At 57.5% G+C, this 20,936-nt stretch overlaps 1 protein-coding gene across 1 annotated transcript in view; it reads left to right on the forward strand.

The window, feature by feature from the left end:
• The first annotated feature begins 6,493 nt into the window (after positions 1-6,493).
• The window catches only part of RIPOR3 (RIPOR family member 3), a 55,207-nt gene continuing 40,764 nt past the window's right edge, over positions 6,494-20,936 (forward strand). Inside the window, exon 1 of the mRNA XM_077166754.1 lies at positions 6,494-6,567. The gene's annotated coding sequence lies outside the window, so the exon portion shown is untranslated. The remainder of the gene's footprint in view (positions 6,568-20,936) is intronic.

A 20,936-nucleotide genomic window follows, 5' to 3' on the forward strand; every position in this document is an offset into this window, starting at 1 on the left:
CCTAGAGGACAGTTTGTCCCTGATTTATCTGTGCCCCAGTACTAAGGAGAGCTTGTTTATGTGCAGAACAGCAACCAGACGCAGGAGTGGTTGAAAGCAAAATCACCCTCGGGCAACCAGCATCCTAGTAAATGAGCTAAGCACGCATTAAGAGCTGTGTTTCAGTAAATCCTCTGCAATCTGCTGGGGCGAGGGAAATGGGGCATATGAGAATTCTCTTTACAGCTTGGTTTCAGTAGAAAACGTTTGTTTTAATTTTGTTAACAATTTTTCAGCTTTAGCAGTTTTTATTTTTTATGGCTTAAAACAATGATTCAACTGTTTCCCATGCTTCCGTGGCTGGGCAATCTGGCCAGTTTTCCTGCTGGCCTTAGCTGGGATGACTGCTGCAGCCGGATCATCAGAAGACGGGCACAGGGCTGGCACGGGCCTCAGGCATAGCCCTGGCAGTTCTCAGCTGCCTGCTGTAGTCCTGCTCCTCTCCGTGGCTGCCCACCTTCTGGTAGCTAGTCTGGGCATCTTCACCATGTGTGGCCTCAAGGTTCCATGAGAGTGAATGAAAGCAAAGGCAGACACTTCACGTTGAAGGCCTGGGCTCCAAAACTGGCACGCAGTCCCTTCTGCCTCATTGTTGGTCAAAACAAGTCATGGTGCCACCAGGATCCAAGTGGGTAGAGCTTTCAGCTCCACATCTTGACCGGACATCGTAGGGGGCTGCAGGTGCCGACACGGAGGCAGGATGCATGGGGCCATTACTGGACAGGCCTAGCCCAGCAAGCACCCTGAAGTGCACTCTTCTAACCCCTCATTCTGGAATCTGAAGGGCAGAGCTGGACCTCTTGCATTGATGGGGGATCCCCTAGGACCCCAGGACCTTCCTCTGCCCTTGGCATCTCCCGTCTAGGCTTGGAGATGGAGGTGGAGAACCGGAGGAGATGAGGATGAATACGTTCCTCTCCTGGAATAACACCTTAGAAGGTTTGCTTTCGTTCAGTTTAATTTGGGGAGACATTTCATTTTAGCTTTGGTTAAATGACGATACTATTTTATTGTCTTGCCATTTGCTAATTTCTCTCCCAACTCAACTGCATTAAAAAATCAAGTTAATGGAGACTTCTGACGAGTTATTGTGTAGATTTTAGGAGAAAAGTGCCCAAGTGTTGGGCGCATAGACTGTGGAGAAGACCCCCTGGAGCAAGGCTCTGCTATTTCCAGGGTGAGGCCTTGAAGGTGTGCTGTGGAGGAAGGCTGCTGTGCAGACGAGCGGAGCTCACGGATGCAGAGCACTTAGAGCAGCACCGGGTTCCCCGCGAGCACAGGAGCCGGCGGCTCTTCAGGCTGGGCTCGGAGCAGGCCCCGCCGCAAGCCCAGCTCGGGAAAAGCCAGATCACAGCATTTATGCACAGGTCAGACAGAACATCCGCAGCTTCTGTCGCAGGCATTTCTCTGGAAAAAAGAAAGAGGACGTGGTTTAGCTAAAAAGCAGTCTGTAATCTCTTACCACCTCCCTGAAGAAGCAAAACCAGCCTGGGGGTGACTCCAGCTCACAGTGGGTCTCGGTCTAGCCCCACGGCGAGGCATTTGTGCTTTCAGTATAAATTATAAATCTAAGCACATGCAGGGTTTGTTTTCCCCCCAAAGCAGATTCCAAACAGCCTGAACCCAGCCAACTCAAATAAACTGTGCACGTTAAGTCCATTGTTTCCAGCAATGTGTAAACTGTTGGGTTGTAGAAAATGACTTTGAAGAGGATGTCTTCATCAGCTTCTCCCGCATCAGGGTTCAATCTAGGCAGTGCGTATTTGAACAGTTTACCAGAAATGTGTGGTAAAAAAAAAAAATGCATATGCACGCGTGTGCACACGTGTGTATGTGCAAAGATCTCTCTTCACATTGAATAGAATGCATTTAGGGAGTATTATCACTAAAGTCCAAAAATGAAGTGGCAGCTCTGAAGTCGAGATGTGCAGAATTCCTCAGCAGGCGAAGTCATGTTGGGAATGCAAAGATCTCCGTCAATGTTATGTTTGTAAAGGAATGACGGTCACCAGGTGGAGAGCGTGAGGTCCTCAGAAGCCCTGTGGACACGTGCAGAGAATTGTTTACTTCACTGGGATTGGTTCTGGAAAATTTTTGACCCTGGTGTGTCCCAAAGGGAGCGTGCAGAGTGTCTGGGATTTTCTCCCAGGCCAGGGCTCGGCCTTTGCTAATCGCCCAGCTGATAAGGCTCCCAGATTCCAGGACAGACTCATTCCTCTGCTGAGCCAAGGTTTATGTCCTGGCTGAGGTCAGAGGGAGAGCATCATCCCTAAGGCTCCCATGTGCTGAGACCCGTGTTTGACACGGGGTCGGGAGTGCCTGAGGTGAGGCCTTTGGTTCGGGATGAGAGTGGAGGAGAGGGCTAAGGAAGGACGGATTGGAATATTTCTCTCCAGGAACACCAGGAAGCCTGCTTTTGACAGTGCTGAAGATGGACGAGTTTGAAAAAAGGGGTTTGATGCTGCTGTCTTCAGGAAAATGGTGGATTTTACCAAGTTTGATGTATTTGGGGTTTACTTTTCCCACAAAGCCTCTGGTGCCCCATCCGAGCAGGAGCCCTTTGCCCGTGGGCTCATGGCTCCTGCGCCCTTAGGGTGCTGGGCCATGGGGAAGCCCCTGGGTCCCCAATCCGCTGTGCCGTGTGGAGTCAGGCAAATGGCTGAGCTCACCCATCATGTATCCGGCACCCACTCTGCTGTAGGTGCTGTGGGTGCCTCTCAGCTGAAGGAGGAGGGCGAGAAGGCAGGCAGTAGGCGGGCTGTGGCGAGGAAGGGGCGATGGCAATGAAAAACTAACAGGAGCCAGCACTGTGCCACGTCCAAGCTCGGCGCACTTAACCTCTAGTGCTCCTCAGGCACACCTGCGTCCCTGCCTGCTGGTCTGCGGCCACACATGGAGTGGGTAGGGGTCTCGCAGTGAGGCACTGCTGTCATCCCCTATTCTATGTGTTGGGAGACAGGGGCCTGGAGAGGGGGCACTAGGCCTGTGTGCCCACACTGGCGGGAGGAAGCCTGGGAGAGGTCTCAAGCCCACTGAGGGGACACCGAGAAACTTTGGGAGAAAGGGCCTTATGGGGTGGGTTCCAGAGGGCCAGCTGGTGGCCAGGTGAAAGTCCACTGAGGGGGGAGGGAGATGGCACTTTAGGTGGTTACGATGGTCATAAATGGTGGGGAGGGGCTGAGGCCGTGGGGCAGCCTTACCCTGAGGGCCAGAGGACAGAGGGAGGGCCCAGATCAGAGCTGGGATGTGGACAGAAACCCACCCTCCAAGACCCTGCCCACAGCGGTGGGGCATCGCGGCACCCACGGCCGGCCTGTGAGACGCGCAGGGGTGCTGGGCCTCATCTATATGCCCGTCTCCCCCTGAATGCTTCCTCCTCAATCCTCTGCACCAGAATACCCAGCCTGTTGGGGGGAGGCTGCAGGGTGCCAGCTTACACCCCGAGGATGCAACACAGTGGAGAGTCAGCACAGCCTAAAGATGGGAATGCCGTGATGGAAGAGGGGGAGGGTCCACAGGGCGTGGGGTGAGGGGAGGAAAGGTGGCCCGAGGGCTTCCGGGGGGGCTCATGAGCATTGGTGTCCAGGGCCCTGAGTGGCCATTTGGAATTGTCACAGATCTCTGCTGTCCACTGGGCACCTCTCAGCCCAACTCAGGCGCCACCCGCATGGCTTTGACCTTGTGGATTTGCCACCTGGGCTCTTGGGTGCTTAGTCCTTTTCTTTAAATTGATTCACTTCCTCCCCCAACTTTTTATTTTGACATATTTCAAACCTACAGGAAAGTTGAAAGAGTACAGCAAGGGGCTTTCTGAGCCCCCCATGGTGGCTGTGGGCTGTGTGCCCCCCAGGCAAGCCCGGGCTTTTCTAGTGCACCCCTGTGGGCGCACACTGTTGGGGGGGCTTTCAGGTGAGGTTGTTGCAGTTGAGACGTGACCCAGCCATGCAAGGTGGGTTCAATTCTTTTACCAGAGCCCTTTATGAGAGGATGAAAGACAGAGAAAGCCCAGAGAGCTCAGAAAAGCCCTGGAGAAGCTGCAAGAGCACGCAGGGAAGCCGAGAGGGGAGGCTGCTGGAGCTGTGGTAGAAAGTAGCCAAACTGGGAGTGAGTGAAGGACCAGCAGACGGGATATGTGCCTGCCCGGTGACAAGAGTCCCACATGCCAGGAGCTTGTCTTCAGAGACCAGGTATTGTCCTGCTGTTGCCTTAATTTGGACATTTTCATGGCCTAGAACTATAAATGTGTAAGTGAATAAATCCCCGTTGTAAAAGGCAGCACATTTCTGGTGTATTGCATTCCAGCAGCTTTAGCAAATAGAAACACCTCCTCACCCAGATCTGCCAATTGTTAACATTTGCTTTCTCTCTATTTCTGCCCATATGTGTGTGCCTTTTAAAAACAACACGGACCCATTTTCTTCTGGGTCCACTAAAAATATTAAAAATTTTTATTTTAGAATAGTTGTAGATTTATGAAAACGTTCTGCAGAGAGCCCTGTCTAGTCCATGCTTTAATAGGGTTTTGTTCATTTTCCCCTTTGGCAGACTCATTCCTAAACTTCAGACAGCGAGAGAAGTAGGGACGTATAGGTGGAAAACCTCTGTCATCCGGCAGGTGTGGCTTGCTTGGCGCTGTTGGCTGCGGCCAGAGTGGAGACCAGTTGTCCCCTGGCTGCGTAGGAGTCGGCCAAATGGCAGCAGCCGCGCAGGGAGCACCTGAGACCGAGACCCCGTCCTGGGCCAAGGGGGACCACCGTGGCACGAAGTCACGGCCCCTCTCAGCGCTTGCTGCAGGGCTGCCTGGGGCCTCCCTGGGGAGGCCGGTGTGAGCCCTGCTGTGCTTGTCCCAACACGCTCTGACCAGGCCACACCCTCGACGACCAGAGGCCCCAGACGTGTCACCTCTGTATCCGGACGGTCCATCCTGTCCGCATGTCCAGGAGGCCCGGGTAGGGAGACTGGGACGCTCTCCTCCCCTCCGCCATCATGGGGCACCGGTGGCCCAGGCGTCCAGGCGGCCCTCCCCAGGTGGTGCAGTCCCCCGTGTCTGCGGCATGTGTGGGCCTGGGCCTCAGGATCGGGCTATTTCTGGGCTGTGACTGGACAGCTCTGAGTTTCTGAGGAGGTGGACGGTTGAAATCTCCCGGCCGAGGTAGGGTCCCGAAGGAAGGAAGCTGCTGGACACAAGCATGACGAGTCATTTTCCTTTCTAGAAATGAGACTTGTACAGGGGACAGCAGCGCCTCAAGGGCCTCCACATGTGACCATCCACCGTTCACAACCAGCCACGCTGGATGGCCAGGGGATCTTCCCAGCCCCTGGTGCTGCTCGATCCACAGCAGGCTGCCCGCTGGGGACCCGTGCCAGGGGCATGTGCGTGTGTGTGCATGTATGCGTGTGTGCATGTGGGTGTGTGGGTGTTACTTTCTGTCCTTCCTGGTGGGGGGACAGAGCCGAGGCCGGAGGGGGCCTCATCCCCAGGTGCCCGGCGCCACTGGGCCGGGTCCCAGTGACAGGAGGGGCCCAGAACCCACCCCAGGACGCAGAGACGCTGGGGCTTTGTAGAAGTCATGCACACGCACGTGCATACACACACGAACGTGCACACACGCATGCACGTGCACACACTTACGCGCGCACACATGTAGCAGTGCCGTGGAGCGGGCGTGGCCCAACCCAACCCTGAAATTGAGGTGATAAAAAAAGGAAGAAAAGCCGCGAAGCCGCCTGACCCTTCCCCACACAAAATAAAGGTAGCAACGCTGGCGGCTCGGGGGTCGCGGAGGACGGGGCTGGGGTCTGGTGGGTGACGGCCAGCTGGGGAGGGACAAGGAAAGGGGAAGGGAAATGAGAAGGGGTCGGCGAGGTGAGGAGAGGCGGAGCGCGTGGGGGGAGGGGCGCGTGGGGCCATGAAGAGGGGCGGGGCGCGTGAGGGGGAGGGGCGCGTGGGGGCGTGAGGAGGGGCGGCGCGCGTGAGGGGGAGGGGGCATGGGGGCATGAGGAGGGGCGGGGCGCGTGGGGGCGTGAGGAGGGGCGGGGCGCGTGGGGCGTGAGGAGGGGCGGGGCGCGTGAGGGGGAGGGGCGCATGGGGGCGTGAGGAGGGGCGGCGCACGTGAGGGGGAGGGGGCATGGGGGGCATGAGGAGGGGCGGGGCGCGTGGGGGCGTGAGGAGGGGCGGGGGTGGGCGGGGCGGCTGTTTGGGGTCCGCCCACGCCGTCCGCAGAAACTTGCCCCCACCCCGCGAGCAGAGCCGGGTGCCCCGAGCTAAGTCAGGCCGTGGCCGCAGGCGCAGCCCCTTGAGGGCCGGCCCGTGGGGTCCAGCATGGGCCGCCCCCCGGCAGAGCTCGCGGCGGCAGCAGCCGGCGATCGCCGCGTCCGGGGGCGCAGGGCCCTGGGGGGCTTCCGGGAAGCCCGGCTGCACGGCCGCCTGTGCTCTGTCCCCCGCCGATAGCGCTATCAGGGCCCGCGGCCCCCAGCACAGGGCCTGGCCCCGCGCGAGCGCAGCTCCTTCCCGAAGCCGCCGAGGTGGTGAGTGTGCAGTCCGGGGTCCGGCGACCCCACGCGCTGGGGGTCGGGAGGGCAGCTGGAGCTCAGGCCGGCGGATGGACAAGGTTGTCCCGCTCTGGGCGTTGGAGAAGGGGCTGGAAGGGACCCTCACAAGCCCGTGACTTCGTGCCCCTCTGCTTCTGCCAGGCGCTGTCGGGGGCCCTTTGGCAGTTTGCACTCAGGGAATTGCTCTTCCCTCTGTGGGGCAGCTGTTATCAGTGTCGCTGCCTGCACTGGGGAAGCAGAGGCGCAGAGAAGTGAAGGCTCTTGCCCCAGGTCACACAGCTGGGGGGAGGGCAGAGGTGAGGGTCATGCAGGTCTCTCCGACTTGACCTTCCCTGAACTGCAGTGGAGTCCCCATGGTGTTATCCCAGGAAGCCGGGCTGAAGGAGAAGGGGACCTGGCCTGCGGAGGGCCACAACTTGGGCAGAGCAAGCTGCAGCCAAACCCCACAGTGGCCTTGGCCACGGGGTGGGGGTGGGGGTGGGGGTGGGGGGGTGGGCAGGAACTGTGGCTGGAATGAGGAAAGCTGCAATTTGCTGGACTGGCTGCCCAGGGGAGTGGGAGAATGGGTGAACGGCAGGGGCGAGGGTGCTGGGCGTGGAGGCAGTGGCATATGCCTCTCTTAGGTTTTGTTCCAATTTTATTTTGTCTTTTCAAAAATCTGTTTCAAATCATCCTGGGCCGGTCCGGCTCCTCTGGATGAAATGGGATTGTGAAACATGGACAGGCTCTCGCCCCCGCCCCTGGGAAGGATACGGATGCCCTTGTAGGTTATTTGCATCCTGCAGCTGTGGGCTGGCTGCAGATAAAGCCAGCTGGGTTCTCCCGGGCCTGAGGAGGGGACGGGTACTGCTCTCGGGACATACCCATCGGAGCCGCGGCAGGGAGCCAGGCATCTGGGCAGACTTAAAGCCTGCAGCATCCAGATGTGGCTGCTCTTTCTCTTCCCCTGGAAAATTCCATCCTGCAGCCGCTCTGTAACAACCCAGGCCGCGTGCGCTCAGGGCCGTCGCAGGCCTTGGGCCTGGGCTGAGACCTGAGCTGTGGTCCCAGCCCTAGGGTGACTGACCCGTTGCAGAAAGTCCTTCAGCCGGGCAAGCCAGAACAGCGGGCCATCCTCCCCAGCGTGCCCCTGGCGTCCTCCGGGAGCTTTCCTCCTCTCGGTCTGTTTTCCCATCTGTACAACGAAGGGATTATTCTCGGAAATCTCTACAATTGCTTTACAAGTGTCGGCCTATGATTCTGGTCGGGGCCACTAAGTTCTAAGCTGGATGAGGGTGTCTGAGAGTAAAACAGACGTTTAGAGAGGACGAAACTGCCGTGCGTTCCCAGAGCGGCCAGGAAGGCACCGGACAGAGGCTGGAATGGAGCTGGGCTTGCAGAAATCGTTGCCTGACCTGTAGTGTGGCCAAGACGGCCAGCCCTGCAAGCTTCAGGGCCAGGTGAGCCGCTGCAAGCTGGGAGGGGTTCTCGGAGTGGATGCCTCGTGATCTAATCCGGAGTCCCTGCCACTCGTGGCCAGAAACTCACCCCTGCCCAGGGTCCCCCAGGTCTTTCTGGGGAGCTCCAAAGGCTGCTCACAAACTGGTCACCTGCACCATTTGTCAACTCCTCCTTCCTCTTTGCTGGTTTCCATAGTGTAAATATTCCCGCCGTGGCCAATTACACGCTACCAACTCGAAGCCTGACGGTGGAGTTGGGAAGAGATGTGCAGCAGCACACACCTAACAGGTTCCCCCCACACATTCAGGTGTGCAAATACAGAGGCTTCCCTGCCGCCACTGCCCAGCTCAGCATGCCAGGGTCCACGGCGCCATCTCTGGGAACCTCCGGGGCTGTCCAGCCTCTCGTGCCATGCCGAGCTGCTCGGTTCCTGGCGGAGGGGGAGAGCAGCCTCCTCCAGACTCGGGGCTCTCTCTGCCCCACGGTCCCCACACGCTGCAGCCAGCTCCAGCTGCTTAGGAGAGCCGGTCATCGAGTGTGCAGGAGTTGTTTGAGCTGGTTGTTAAACACAGCCTTTATTTTAAAATAAATCATATACATTTACAATTAATTTTACTAAAACGAAGGTGGAAAATACTCCAAACTCATCAGTGCCTAATTTTTTTAGTACATTTTACTATGCTTGAGAGGGCATTTACATGCATGCATCTGTATGGTGGAAATAATCTATAAATTTACACAATGTACAGTGTGCAGTGAAGCTGAGTGTGTGCCTGCTTCTCGCGGCCTGTCCCTGGCAGAGCTGACTGTCAGACCTTTGCCAGCTCGTGTGCTCAGGCCCAGGGCCTCAAAAATCCCGTCGTCCAAAGGGATTCCCGCTTCCGGGCACGGGACCTTGCACACAAATCCCTCAACTTCTGCCTCCCACCTGTGGAAGGGGCCCCGCCCCACCCAGGACAGGCCGTGTGGACAGCGCGTACCCCTGCTGCGCTCCCGCCAGCCCAGGCGGGTCCCCGGACGGGTCCCCGGACGGGTCAGCCACTCCAAACTGATGGGGCCGTTCCGCCGACTTTCTACATTTAGAAATGCTGGGGCCGGGTGGGTCCTTTCCAGTTCCCCAAAGCTGGCCTGAGAGGAAAATGTTTCTCATTCCCCAGCTCCAGCTTAGCTCTGTCCGAGGAGGCGGCCCGGGCGGGGCTAAGAGCACGCAGGACGGCAAGAGCGGCGTGCCCGCAGGACTCCGCGAGGAGCCAGAGCCGGGCAGGGGTCACTAATTGCCCGCGGGACGGCCGTCCCAGGCCTGAACTCAGGCACCCTCTCCGCTGCCCGAAGCCACGTTTAAGGGTGCGTGGTCTCAGGTCACCTGCTCACTTCTGCGCATTTTTTCCTTTTTCAGGAGGGATTTCTGTCCCTTCTGCCTGACCTTTAAGACATGGCCCTCAAACTTTTTTGATGCCAACACATGCACGCCAGCTGGCTGCTCCCATCTTTTTAACCCCCAGCACGCCCCCAGAAGTCACAGCTGCTGGGTCTCTCCCTGAGCCAGGCGGGTGCCACCTCACTGGTCTCTGCTTCTGCCCTTGCCTCCCTGTCCTGTTAAAGTCGGACCCAGCTCCTCCCTGGCTCAGGGCCCCCAGCCCAGAGGCCCAGCCCTCGCGGTGGCACCCAAGCCTGCACACCTGGCTGGTCCCCTCGGCCCTCAGCTGGCCCTCGCGGATATGGTTCCAGCTGCTCGCGTTCTTCTCAGTGATCCCAGGCTTGGTGCTGCCTCAGGCCCTTTGCACTTGCTTTCCCCCTGCCAGGGTTCCTTCTTCTCCAGAGATCCCCGTGGCTCACTCCCTCACGTCCTTCAGGTGTGCTCAGGCACCAGCCCCTCAGTCCCCCAACCCCAACTCCTAGCATCCCTAACGCCTGTCCCCGTTCCTGGCTGATTTTTCTCCTTAGCACTATCACTATCTAACAAGCCATGTGTATTTTTTTTTCTTTTATTAAATATCTGTCCCCTACTAGAGTATCAGTTGCCTGAGGACAGGAATTTTTGTTTTCTTTTTGTCTGTTTTGTTCAGTGCTGTGACCCATAGTAGGCACTCAATGAATACTTGCTGGCACATAGGAGGCATTTATATTTATTTGTTAAAATACTTGCTTTGCTGCACCGCCGAGGGTAACAAAACTGCTGGACTCTTTAGAACACTGAGTTTGAGCCATCAGGCCCCTCTGGCAGCGCGTCCCACTTTTTTTTTTAGTGTAATTTATTTTGTATTATCAAAACCAAAACAACATACAAACATGAACATTCTTAACATACAAACATTCCATGTATGGTATACAATCAATGGCTCACAATGTCATCATATAGTTGTATATGCATCACCATGATCATTTTTTAGAATATTTGCATCACTCCAGAAAATAAAATAAAAAGAACAAAGAAAAAATTCATACATACCATACCCCTTTCCCCTCCCTCTCATTGGCCTCTAGTATTTCCATCTACCCAATGTATTTTAGCCTTTGTTTCCCCTATTTTTTTCTATACCCCTGTTCTAGTTTGCTAGCTGCCGGAATGCAATGTACCAGAAATGGAATGACTTTTAAAAAGGGGGATTTAACAAGTTGCTAGTTTACAGTTCTAAGGCCGAGAATGTCCCAATTAAAGCAAGTCTATAGAACTGTCCAGTCTAAGGCATCCAGGGAAAGATACCTGGGTTCAAGAAGGCTGATGAAGTTCAGGGTTTCTCTCTCAAGTGGAAGGGCACATGGTGAACACAGTCACGGTTTCTCCCTCCTCTGGAAGGGCACATGGTGAACAAGGCGTCATCTGCTAGTTTCTCTCCTGGAATTTTCCTTCTTCATCTCCAAAGGTCGCTGGCTGGTGGACTCTGCTTCTTGTGGCTATGTCGTTCTGCTCTGCTCTCTCTGACTCTCCCATTCTCCAAAATGTTTCCTTTTCTATAGGACTTCAGAAACTTATCAAGACCTACCCAAATGGGTGGAGACATGTCGTCACCTAATCCAGTTTAACAACCACTCTTGATTAAATCACATCTCCAGGAAGATGATCTGATTACAGTTTCAAACATACAGTATTGAATAGGGACGAGAAGAAACAGCTGCCTTTACAAAATAGGATTAGGATTAAAACATGGCTTTTCTAGGGGTCACACATCATTTCAAACCAGTACCACCCCTTACCCCTCCCATTCATTGATCACCAGCATTTCAATCTACTCAATTTATTTTAACATTTGTTCCCCCTATTATTTATTTTTATTCCATATGTTCTACTCATCTGTTGACAAGGTAGATAAACATCAGACACAAGGTTTTCACCATCACACAGTCACACTATGAAAGCTGTATCATTATACAGTCATCTTCACGAAACATGGCTCCTGGAACACAGCTCCACATTTTCAGGCAGTTCCCTCCAGCCTCTCCATTACATCTTGACTAACAAGGTGATATCTACTTAATGCGTAAGAATCACCTCCATGTTTATGGTTATGTTTTCATAAAGCGTTTTATCGCCAAGGCACACACATCGCTGCCTCCCGGCCACTCCCGTCCCACTGCTGTGACTTCATGGTCGTCCTCCTGGTCTGTGGGATTTGGGGTTTCGTCCGCCTGGGGTTCGCTCTCAGGAGCTCCGTGGAGTCTCCTTGCGGAGGCGGGGGGCAGGGTCGTAGGGCATGTGAGAAAACGGGCTGGAGGCCTACCCGGCGCCCCTGGCCGTGGTGTCTGCCGGACGGCTCACTCGCCTTCTGGACGGTGGGGCCCGCCCTGGGTCGGCCAGGCGAGGAGCAGCAGGCCTGGCTGCCGGGCTGGGCACCTGCAGGTGACGACCCCAAAGCCTCGGCCGGCTCTTTCAGGCTCCTTCAGGGTGGGGGGTGAGCATTAAAGGCCCCACCTCGCTGGGTGGCTCTACCACCCCACCCCCCCACTGGGATGGGCACTTCCACACGCCCCATGTGCATCTGCTGGGTCTCGTCCCATGTGGCAGCACACGGAGGCGGGCCTGGCCTCTGAGGGCAGAGGGGCCAGTGGGGGCCGGCAGAGTGGTGGAGGGCACCACCCAGACGCCAGGGTCGGGCGCCTCTCGGTGCGCAGCCACTGTGCTTTGTGAATGCTGCAGCTGATGGGCACGGGTCCCGGGCGGGGGTCCCAGGCCAGGCAGGGGTCCCAGGCGGGGTCCTCAGCAGAGGTCATCGGCCCCCAGGCTGTGCCACTTGGACAAATGGCCCCTCTCTCTGTCCCAGTTTCTCCACAAAACTCTGGGGTCCTGCTGGCCGGGCCCTTGGCCAGGCAGAGTAGGGGGCCTGGTGCCCGCTGACCCTACCCTGGCTCCGACGTGGGCAGCCCAGGGCCTTGGACAAGGACCTCGGCACCCCGTGCCTCTGTTTTCTCATTTTAAGGTCCTGCTCGTGAGGCTGAGTCGGCTACCACGAGAGGCCTGACACCCAAACGGCCTTTGTAAGCTCACGGCCCTCCCACCCTCATGGACAAGTGTGTGGGGGGCCTCGTGGCACAGGAAGCTGGCCAGGCCAGGCCTCACGTCCTGTGGCCGCAGAAGACACCCACTTGTGCTTCCCCGAGGTCTGTGGAGCCCCCGGTAACCTTGGCCCTGGGCTTTCCTTCCTGAGGCTGCAGAATGAGGAGACGTGGGTGCACAGCCAGCGCTGCCCGGCACACAGGCCTGCAGGGGTGGGAGGCAGCCACAGACACCCCAAGCCAGGGCAGAGGCCCAGCCAGCAAGGCACCTGGAGCTGCCCCGAGGTGCCCGGCGCTGCCCCAAGGTGCCATGCAGAGGGGCTGCCTTCTGGGGAACTTGAGATGAGGTCAGGAAGGGGCTCTGGGTGCCGACTGCCCAGCGCCCTGGGCGGGCCGGGCCACGTGTGCGCTCCCCAGACCCAGTTTTCTCTGGAAGCCGCGTTCCGATCGGCCGCAGCGCGTGGGTCCAATGCGAGCGGGAAAAGAGGTTTATAAAGCGCGTCGCGCTTTGGATCCAGCAACGCCCGCGGACGGTCCGAGGGCGACGCCAGCAGCCTTTGGTGTCAGTGGCCTCTGGCATGGCCCACAGTGGAAGCCCAGCGAGCACCGGGAGGCAGGTCCGTGGGGGGCTTGGTCAGGCCCAGCGGAAGGAGGGTCATGTCAGCCGCGCTGACTCCAGAGATGGGGCTGGAACCATCGCCCCATTTCGCAGAGGCGGAAGCTGAGCCCAGAGTGGATGCGCTCAGCCGCCCCCGGCCTGAGCATGGCCGAGATCCACTGTCCCCGCTGCGGCTGCAGCCCACGCTCACTGCTGATATTTTTTGTGTCTTGGGACAGAGGGTGAAGAAACTCGGGTGAACTGTCCCTGCTTCCCGGGGGGCCCCTCCTGACCCGGCTTTTCCTGCCGGACCCCAGTGGCTTTGCCCACGTGGTCTCCCCACCCTGCCGCTCACCAGCAGCGACACCGTGAACCCGGGGCTCTGACCCGCCGCCAGACTGTCCCTAGGGGACTGCACAAAGGAGGGGCAGGCGCCCACTGCCTCCCCAGGCTCGGTGCACGGCCCAGAGCCACCCCATGGACAGGGCACGTGGGGGCCGCACAGCGGAGTGGGGTGCTCTGGCCCACCCGGTCCCCGCCCTGCCCCCTTCCCCAGCCGCCGCCTCCTCGGCCACTCGGACCATCGCAGCGCGTCATGGCGAGGCGTGACCGGGGCAGCAGCTGCGGGCAGGTGGCACCCATGCCAGTCCCGCCTGCCCTCAGGCAGGGAGACGCCCTGCGCCCCTGGCCGCTTCCTGCACCTCCATCACTCCGCCTGTCGCCTGGGGTGATGTGCTCGTGGGGTGTTGTGAGGAGGGAGATGAGCTCATCCTGCGTCCAGGAGCCCCTGGCCAGGCGGCCTAAAGCATCCGCAGTCGGAATGGGCCTCGGCCTGCGGCCCTCGAGCTCTCCCCCCAACCCCGGCTCACACCTCTGCACCACCCACTGCGTTGGCCCCTGATGACGCGACCTGCCCAGGGCCACACGGTGGGTAAATGACAACCGTGGGCTTCAGACTCCTCTTTCTGACTTTGGACCGGCGGCTTTGGACCTCGGACCGCCCTGGGGCTCTGCCTGGGCCTTGGGCATCTGTGCCCTTTCCTGGACCCAGCAACCCCAGGGAGTGGGTGTCCTGCCTTCCTGGTGGAATCTTGGCGCTGCTGTCCCTTGGGCCAGCCCTGTGCATGGAGAGTGCGGTGGCCGAAGGCTGGACGCCCCACCCCCAGCGGGCAGCACTTTGGGGGGCCTGACTGGGGGCTGCAGGCTGAAAGGTGCCCTGCGATGACACGCTGTATCCACCATCAAGACACGGCGGTTAAACCCTCGCGGAGCAGTCCTCGCTGCTCACGGGGGCCCAGCCTCTCGGCCAGGCCTCCCCACCGTGTAATGGAGACGGTCACAGAATCTAGCGTGGGGGCTGTGGCCCTTCACCGCCCGCAGTGGGCGGCACCCCTGGGCTGATTTTTACGGATCTGGCACAGATGAGGCTTCCCCAGCGGCACGGTCGTGCTGGCTGTGAGGATAAGGCAGTCGGATTGGGCCACGTCCTACTCTGCTTCTACTACGTGGGCTGAAAATGGCGAGGGATCACTCCCAGAGGAAAACTGTGGGGCTGTTCGACAACGGCAGAGAGCTCCTCTGAAGTTGGGTGTGATGTAATAGGATCTTAAGATGCAGAGCCATTCTGAGCTTTGAGGAAACTTCTAGAGCATGTGGGCTGGGAGCAGATATATGGCCCCATATATCCCATTCTTTCCTCACTGTCAGCTCATGCTGGCATTGATGACTGATCACAGACCCCTTTCCAACGAAAACCAAACAGAGCCTCAGCATCCATCTTAACACTTTACCTAAAGAAACCAGTCCACGCGTTGGCGTTGGAACCTGAGCTGAAACCTCTTTGCAATCGCTATGCTAAGCCAACAGAGATAAGGAAAGGGAAGCTCCACTACATGCGCCATTTGTCTGGAGTGCCCAGCCCTGACCTCCATGGCGAGCGCCTCTGACGCTGGGCCAGCCCCCCTGGGGGTGCTGCTGATTCGAGCCGGGAGACGAGGGGTGTTCCTCGGTGGACAGTTCCACTCCAGGCAGCTGCTGCTCACGAAGAACCTGGAGGTCAGAGGGAAGCCAGCAATCTCGATCAGAGGGTAGAGCTGATCTGGGGCTGAGTGCGCGGACACCCCCTTCACAGGAGGGGGCACTGCAAAGACCCCCTCGGGTTTTGGTCGCCTGCCTTAGTGCCGTGAACCCCGAGGATGTGCTCTCCAGGCCCACCCAGGACAATGGGTGTCGCTCCTCATGGGGGCGCGTGGGGGGTGTCTGTGGGGGCATCACTGGTGGCTATGGGGAAGCAGGGTGGGGGAGCACACCCCGGCAGTGCTCGGCCTCACCCCGGCCATAGTGTCACAGGAGCACCTGGGATGGAAGGCGCCTGACCTCCAGCAGCCGTCGTCCATGAACGTAACGGTCATTGAGGATCTGGCCGTGCCACCCACAGCCAGGAGCTGCCCCTCCACAGGCACGGACACGCCGCCTCATGAAGCAGGGGGGCTTGCAGCCATGAAGCGGGGAGGCCTGGAGAGGTGAGGGCGGACAGGCCTCGGGGGCCAGGCAGGCCTGACCCTGGGCTGCCAGTGCTACTGAGGGACAGAATGGACACAGCTTTGATTATGAGTCATTGAGGAGCCGTTCAGCACCTGTCTCGGTGCTGGGTGGGGTCCGAGAGCAGAGGAATCCTGTCCCAGTGGTTCCTGGAATGGGCAGGGGTGCACTTGTGGAATGGGCAGGTGTGCACTCATAGGACAGCTGTGCACTTGTAGAACAGACAAGTGTGCATTCATAGAACGGACAGGTGTGCACTCAGAATGGACAGGTGTGCACTTATAGGACAGCTGTGCACTTGTAGAGCAGACAGGTATGCACTTGTAGAGCAGACAGGTGTGCACTCAGAACAGACAGGTGTGCACTCAGAACGGACAGGTGTGCACTCAGAACGGACAGGTGTGCACTCGTGGGATGGACAGGTGTGCATGTGTGGAATGGACAGGTGTGCACTCATAGGACAGCTGTGCACTTGTAGAGCAGACAGGTATGCACTTGTAGAGCAGACAGGTGTGCACTCGTGGGACGGACAGGTGTGCATGTGTGGAATGGACAGGTGTGCACTCGTGGGACAGACAGGTGTGCATGTGTGGAATGGACAGGTGAGCACTCATGCAATGGACAGGTGTGCACTTGTCAAACACCCGCAGAGACTGGACAGCAGGGCTGAGGGCTTTCCACAGCTCGCTTGGCTAAGCTCAAGGTGTGCACGCTGGCTGCAGGCTGCAGCATGGAAAGTTCTGGCCTCACCTTGTACAGGTGAGAAACCAAGCCTCAGTAAGTGGAGCTGATGTCCCTGAGTTCCAAGCCTGTGGGGCCAGAGCTCAAGCCCACAGTGGCCCTGGCCAGTCCTCGCTGTACCGCCAGCTGACTCCCTGGTGGTCCGGAGGATGGGGTGCCCTGCTGCCCCCCTGGGAGGGCAGAGGGTGCTGAGAGGCTGGCTGGGGCCCTATGCGCCCCAGGCCATTGTAGAGTCAGATCTGCAGAGGACAGCCAGGCCCCCACACTGCCCGCCCCTTCCAGCCTGCTCGTCCCCATCTGGGGCCTCGAGCGTCCTACCCGGCCCTCCCGCCTTCCCCTGCGTCCTCAGGGCCCCGGGCCAGCCAGGACGGCCCTGGCGGAGGACAAGTGTGGCGCCCAGGCAGGCAGAGAGGACAGGCCGACAGAGGCTGATGCCACCATCTTCCTGCTGTCCATGGACAGTCCCTGGGAGCCGGGAGTGCGGCCGTGGTGCGGGGACGTGGCTCAGATCCCAGGGCCACCACAGCGCTAGCCAGGTGACAGCTGCGGCAGGGCTGGAAGGCTGGACCCCCGAGCACAGAAGCAGGTGACCTGCCCTTGGTTGCACAGCTGGGGAGGTGCCAGGGTTAGGGCATTCACCTGTGTCGGCACACTCCTCCCGGCTCCCTCCATGCGTCCTCCGTCCCAGCAGCTGCCCCAAGACAGGCCCCACCCCGCCCCTGCCAGGCTCTGACCCAGGCCCCGCCCCACCCAGACCCAGGTCCCAACCCCAGCCTTTGGCCTCAGGAGCTCCCTCACCCTTTGTCCAAGACCCCAGGGAGGTGAGCGAGAGGCTGACCGTAGCTCTGAGGACGAGAAGGGTTCCTGGCGAGGACACTGTTCCTGAAGCTGAGTCCTAACCTCTGTGCCCCTCCCCAAGGTGCTCCGGCCATGAAGGGGGAGCCTGTCGCCTCGGGCACACGGGGACCCTACTTTAGATCCTGAGCTCTTCCAAAGGGCTTCGCCTGCTTTGGTGAGCTTTACTTGGATTCTTTGGGACAGAAATATCACATTTCATTACAAGGATACAGACGTATTCCTTTTGCTTGGATAAAACAAACAAACAAATGCAAAAAGCAGACAGAAAAATTTAAACAACTTGTTAGTCCCACAACTGAGCAGTTCGGTGCTGGGCCGGGTTTCAGGTGAAGCTTGCTCTAGCCACTGGACAGTATCGCAGGAGCCCTAAGCCCAGTGTGTCCATCGCCCACATGTGCTGCGTGTGGTGTGCCCAGGAGCCTCCACCCAAATCTCCAGGATCTCTCCGCACGAGGGTCCGGATCAGCTGGAAACCCTGCCTACCTCCCACTTACATCCCCGACTGGCACACTCTGGTGTCCAGGCTTGTCTCTTGGGATCAAGCAGACGTTGTGTGTTCCTGGCCATTGTGTGGACAGTCTCTCCGGGGTCCAGCGCATGCGGCTTGTTCTGCCGTCCACAGCCAGACCACGTGGGTCGCGTGGGGTCGCGGCAGCTCAGTGACCCTGCAATGTCGGGGCTCAGCCCGTGAGCGTTTCCTCCTCCAGCTCCCACAGACCTGCAGCTCCATCCAGGTCCGAGGCTACCTAAGGCGTCCTATTTGCTTCTTAATTTATAATTTCAGGAAAATTTTAAGTTTGGTTCTGGTTAGAATTTTTGGCCTCGCTCTTTCCCGGGGCTCTGTTTTTGGTTCATGCAGGAGGAAAAATTCAGACTCGGGTCCAGGAAATGGTTTTAATAACTGTCCCCAAGCAACTGGCCAACAACCACACGTGTCCACCATCAACCGGGGATGTCCAGGGTCGTTTTCAGACGGCGGCTAAAAAGCAGCAGAATCTGTCCTCCAAACAAGCACCGCATTATTTTATTGCTTTCATACCAGGAAAAAGTTTGATCTTCAAAACAATGCATGCACGTCATCAGTTGGGCTGGGAGAACTTGTTTGGCCAAATTTAGAACCAGAAGGTCAGAGAGAATAAATTTAGAACAGAGCTCTGAGCCTTTGGGCCAGCAGTTCCGCTTCACACGGCTTGCTCCATCCCCCGCCGCCATGAGCGTGCAGGAGACCCTCGGCCCCCGCGGAATCGCGTGCACCCTGGGGCTTCCAGGAGTAGAGGCTGGAGGGCCTTGCGTGGGGGGATGACATCAGTGACGCCAACCTCCTAGGACACCCCAGGACCAGTAGGAATACCTTAGGGCGAGAGTGCAAGGGCTGCGCAGTGGCAGAATTCTTGCCTGGGACCTGGGTTCACGTCCCGGTCCATGCACTTCCCAAAAAACACACAGCAAGCAAACAAATGAAAAAACAACCAAACAAGAATTCAACAAGTTGGTGCTGCAATAAGGGCATACTCACATGGAAAAAGAACAAAAGTGACCCCTGCCATTCAGCATACAAAAAAAATAGATATATTAGAAACAACTTCTATTTCTATCTATAGGGAATAGTTTTAAAACGCTGGTGTAGCCCCACAATGGAATATCTTGCACTCATTAAAAAGGCTTATGAAGAACGTTCAGGGAAATGGGGAAATGAATACACTATACTATTTATGATAAAGGAAGGCATAAAAAAAATGAATATATTTATCCTAAGTAAAAACAACAATAGCTGCCATTTAATGAGCATTTATTGACTCTGTGCCGGAAATGTTTTCTACCAAGCTCTTCCCTCATTTACTCCTCCCAGCAGCCTAAAGAGGAGGGGACTGTAGTTACTGCATTTTACAGATGAGAAAACAGAGGTTCCCAGTGGCAACCCACCTCTCAGGTCACGTAGCCGGGAAGTGGCAGGGCGGGGATTCACCCGGGTTGCTCAGCTCTGGAGGGAGAATGATGGAAGGGATGACTGGGGTAATCACGGCCCTGAAACCTTAGGAGAGATGTTTACTTTCTTTGTCATACTTGTCTGTATTTTTTCCCCAAAGCAGGAAAACCAAAAGGGCAGCATTTTAGACCAAAAGGGAAGGAGAGAGGCAGTGGCTTCTTGTGAAGAGGCATCTTTGAGATAAAATATCCGGGTCTTGTGTCACAGGCCATGAATTCAGGTTGTGTCCGTTTTTTCTCTGGTTAGAGAAGAGCAGCGTGTCCTGTCTGTGTCTGTGGGGCTGGTTGCTTAGTGCATGGAGCGTGTACCAACAGCATGTGCACGCACACATGTGTTCCAGGTCAACAACATGCACACACACACAGCCCATGGCAATGACATGTGCACACACACAGCCCACGGTAATGACATGTGCACACGCACACATAGCCCATGGCAATGACATGTGCACATGCATACGTAGCGCATGGCAATGACATGTGCACACGCACAAAGCCCACGGCAATGACATGTGCACACACACAGCCCACGGTAATGGCATGTGTACATGCACACATAGCCCATGGCAATGATGTGCACACGCACACGTAGCCCACGGCAATGACATGTGCACACACACGTAGCCCACGGCAATGACATGTGCACACACACGTAGCCCACAGCAATGACAGGTGCACAGATGTAGCCCACAGCAACAACACACGCACATGCACGTAACCCACAGCAACAACACATGCATGCACCCATGCGTAGCCCATGGCAATGACACGTGCAATGCACATACACGTAGCCCATGGCAATGACATGCACACACATGTAGCCCACGGCAACAACACACATGCACACATGCGTAGCCTAAGGCACCAGAGACAGTAGGGGCACTGGAAGCAGCAGTAGCAAGACTGGGCTGGACTGGTGGAGACTTTACGGGGCGGCTTTCCACGCGCCCAGCTCGGTGAAATAAACGTCTTCCTGTGAGAAGAGGCCACAGTGGGCACCGTCAACGAGGCCCCAGCTCACTCCAGGCCATTGAGTGCAGCAGCCTGTGTCCCCACCCTGCGATGTGGGGGTGCCGAGCAGGGGGGCAGGAAGCAGTCTGTCCCTGAGGAGCGGGGCACCCTACAATTTCCAGGGGTCCCCAGTGGCATTTTCCTGAAAAACCACCACCACGCAGCCTAAACCACAGGCCTGAGCGTTCAACCTCACTGCTGGCAGAGGCTCAGTTCTCGTCCTCGGAGATGATCAGCAGTGACAATTAGAGCCAGAGCCAGAAAACAGAGAGATGCAGCAGTCTGGGTTATGTCCAAAACCGGGAGCCTCACTATCCCCCCAAAATTGACTGGTTCGTTCATTCTCTTGCACACTCACCGCCGTCTATTGAGCCACGTCCTACGGGTAAGATTTGGTAGAAAGCAGAACAGGACAGCGACTGCCAAGGGTGTTCCACTGCAGACAAGAGACTCCTTCAGCCATCCGTTCTCTCAACCCTCAGCGGCGTTTCCCCAGGGCACGTGGTGGGCATTTGGGGTGAACCAGACAAGAGGAGCCCCTGCCTTCTGCAGCAGAGGCTGCAAGTTCCAGGGCGAGAGGCAGACAGCAGGCAGGACAAGGCAACACGTGAAAAAGAAAGCAAGGACGGCAGATTGGAAGGGTTGGGTGCGCGCTTAGGTCCGGGGCCCGGAGAGGGCT

This window comes from Tamandua tetradactyla, chromosome 1 (genome assembly GCF_023851605.1).
Source record: "Tamandua tetradactyla isolate mTamTet1 chromosome 1, mTamTet1.pri, whole genome shotgun sequence".
NCBI lineage: Eukaryota > Metazoa > Chordata > Mammalia > Pilosa > Myrmecophagidae > Tamandua > Tamandua tetradactyla.